Source organism: Theropithecus gelada, chromosome 3 (genome assembly GCF_003255815.1).
Source record: "Theropithecus gelada isolate Dixy chromosome 3, Tgel_1.0, whole genome shotgun sequence".
Lineage (NCBI taxonomy): Eukaryota > Metazoa > Chordata > Mammalia > Primates > Cercopithecidae > Theropithecus > Theropithecus gelada.
The window spans coordinates 35,986,068-35,989,644 of NC_037670.1; positions in this window are offsets into that span (position 1 = coordinate 35,986,068).

Genomic DNA, 3,577 nt, shown 5'->3' on the forward strand with positions numbered 1-3,577 from the left:
GTATGCTACTTCCAGGAAGAGGCAAGCAAGGGAGAGTGTGCCTTCTCTACTATCTCTTTCTCTTTCTTCCCTTTCTGCATCAGCCTTGAAAGCAGCTGGGGGGAAGGACTACAGGATGGAGCAAGCTTGAGCTCCTACCGCATGGATCACTACTGTGCTGGCCATCAACCTACAAGGGACAGTGACAGGAGCAAAGAATACACTTTATGTGAAACCATTGAGAATTTAAAGGTATTTGGTACAGCAGTTCGACTTCCCTTCTTAATGCATGATCCTTAGATTGTCTGATCCTGGAGAAAAAGTGCTTTCGGCTAATCGTTTGAGCAAATGTCCAGTAAGCAGAGCTCTTCCCAGAACCATCAGCTCTGGCCAGATGTACGAGGCACTCTGACTTGTCAGGCTTGGTATCCACTATCCAGATCTGAAGAAAAGCAGTCAGCTTTATTCAAACACATGGATTGACTTTCCTTGGAAAGGTGTGCTTTTATTATTAGAAAAAAAGGATGGTAACAAAGAGCAACAGGAAAAATATCAGTAAGTACCCACATACATAATTTTTTAAAATAGTTAACATATGTGTTTTGCATATTTTACATGTGTCCAGGCATGCCTCCAACTTGCTAGTTACTGAACTAGAAACTGGAGATACCATGGTGAGGAAGACACGCATGGTCCCTGGTTTCATAGAATATACATTCTATGGCAAAGACGGAAAGAAAAAGAGGAAGAAAAGAAAAGAATGTGGAAAGAAGAAAGAGACGTTAGCCAAAAATAATTCTGAGACGTTATTATCCTTAGCATGCAAAAAGTTTACTTATGTAGGAGGGACCCAACCATTAGACTCCTGCCAACAACCAAAAGCAAAAGTGAAATTTATGATAGAAAAGAGGGGAAAAAGAATCTCATAATCTCAAGACACTGTTTTGCATTTTTTGGAAGGTAAACTGGTTGGCTGGAAGCTAGCAGAGACTCTAATCAGGTTACTTTGCTCTTTAATGCTCTGAATACCAGCAATTTGTTCAAGTTATTTATGGATTATCTGAAACTTCTGTAGAGTTTAGCTATACCACATATATAAGAGACTTTCTCTGTGTCATACTGGCCAGTTTCCCTATGTTAATGCCTCTACCTTTCTTAGATTCAATCTGCACCATTTTCCTCAATTGAATTTTCTAAAAGAAAGGAAGACACCTACTAAGCTAATAGATGAATGAAATAATTGCTTATATGATTAATGCTTATCAGAAATAAGTGTGAGTCTGAGGTGCAAAAAAACGCGCTAGAGATTATATAGTTAATTATAAATATAAATTTAGTAATTTATAGCCAACTATCGGTAATGAATTCTGTGTCACAAGTCAGAATAACTTTTTCAGGTGCCATTCAAAATTCACCTGCAACATTTGGAACCAAAAGGACATGAGCCATCGAGGGTCTGATAAACTTTCTGGGCAGATCTGGTGGGGATTTATCTGAGAAGATGATTTTGAACAAGCGCTTGAGTCTCACAAATGAGGGTCCCACAACTGAATCCTTTCCTCTCCACCTCCATTCTGAAAAGATTCTGATGCTCCACCTCCTTAATGGATGGGGGAGTCTTGTTTTATCACTAACATAAACTGGAAAGGGTATAGATGGATTGGAAGAGGGTCCTGAAATGAGAAAAGGAGAGGAGGAAAAGTGGTAGTCTGGCTCTTGGAAAGAACCACACTAGACACTATGGGCAAGAGTTAGTTCCCTGAATTGTAAATCAGTCAAAGCCCACTTCCTCTTTTCCTGCTGCCTCAAGCTCATGTGCTCATATTTTCTTTTTTTTTTTTTTTTTTTTTTTTTTTTTGAGACGGAGTCTCGCTCTGTCCCCCAGGCTGGAGTGCAGTGGCACGATCTCGGCTCGCTGCAAGCTCCGCTTCTCGGGTTCACGCCATTCTCCTGCCTCAGCCTCCTGAGTAGCTGGGACTACAGGCACCCGCCACCGTGCCCGGCTAATTTTTTGTATTTTTAATAGAGACGGGGTTTCACTGTGGTCTCGATCTCCTGACCTTGTGATCCACCCGCCTCAGCCTCCCAAAGTGCTGGGATTACAGGCGTGAGCCACCGCGCCCGGCATGTACTCATATTTTCAAAGGTCAGAGGTGTCAATCTTTTTCGGACCCTGGGGCATTTGGGACCCTGGGACATAGTGGTGAAACAGAAGTTTCCAACAGGTCCAGGTTGGGTCAGCTGGAAGGAGAAAAGGGGGAGAGTTGATGGTGAGTTTCTGGAAGAGGGTTCCTTCCTGGGACTTAGAGTCAAATCTTCATTCAGCCAGTGACAGTGCATTATCACTTCCTGTTTCCAACTTGATTTAACACAGTAAGAAGCAGAGATGTAGGAAGAGCAACTCCTCCTAAGTCAAATAAAAAAGTGAGAAAAAACTGTAATGTATTTACTTGAACTCAGGTCTAGGAGTGTAACACAGGTAACTACTCTTCCACCTGTTAGTCCCTGACTAGGAAAGGTGTGTATGAGAGAGGTATGTAATAGTGTATGGAGAGTCTGAAAAAAGATACTGTATATTTTCTTCCACTGACCACATAAGCAACTTGCAATGACCCCAACATCATGGGTAGGAGATAATTACATTTATCAAGAAGCTACAGTTTCCATTTCCCTACTTGCCAGGGGTGAGACTGTAACCGACTGATATTTATCAGCTTTGTGTGAACTTACTGCAAGTTCTTACCTTATTTACCAGAAGAATATATCGAACATGGAGAGACCAAATAGTTTTGAGGAAGATGGTAATATTCTAGAGCTTGAGCAAGGCGATGTTAAGATACAACCTTAACTGTAAAAAAACAAAAATGCAATTATAGAACCGAGAGACAACTCCTACTACAATTACAGCTACTGCTCAGTAAGTGATTTGAACACTTTGCTTGAAATTCACCATTATGAAAGAAAGGAAAGAAAACCTCAAATGTTTCAAATTACTTCTGCTGGAAATTCCTGACTTTCCATGTGTTTCTAGTAAGGTTTGATTTTTGATGATTTTTGGAAAATAAAGAAAAAATAGAACTCAAGTAACTCATAAAAGCAAGGAATATGTGCATAATTGTGTGAGAAAAGCTAAAACAACATTTCACAGCTGGTCAGCATAAAAAATGACTTGTCGGTTTTACTTTACAGATAACACCTGTAGGTCTTAAATAATACATATGTACATTATTCATTTGAAGACTTCTATATAGTATAAAATTACTGTGTATAAAAAGTGAAAATCTGGCTTTTCCAGAAATATATTTTCTATAATATTCAGTAAAACAGATTCTAAAGCATATGTTATCCCTCACAATAGATAGATTGTTTTGTAACATGTCCTAATCAGATAGCAGAGAAGATGGTTTCGAGTTTTATCAGGCATTCAGTAAGGTTTCCTGAGGGGGGAAATAAAAGAATCTCTACAACACAGGTCTCTAGAAAGTTTTCTTCGTGAAGGCAGAGGATGATTGGTTTGATCCCCTCTTCTATTATCTGAGCTCTAATTAGGATTTCTTTTTTTTTTTTTTTTTTTTTTTTTTTTTTTTTTTTTTTTTTT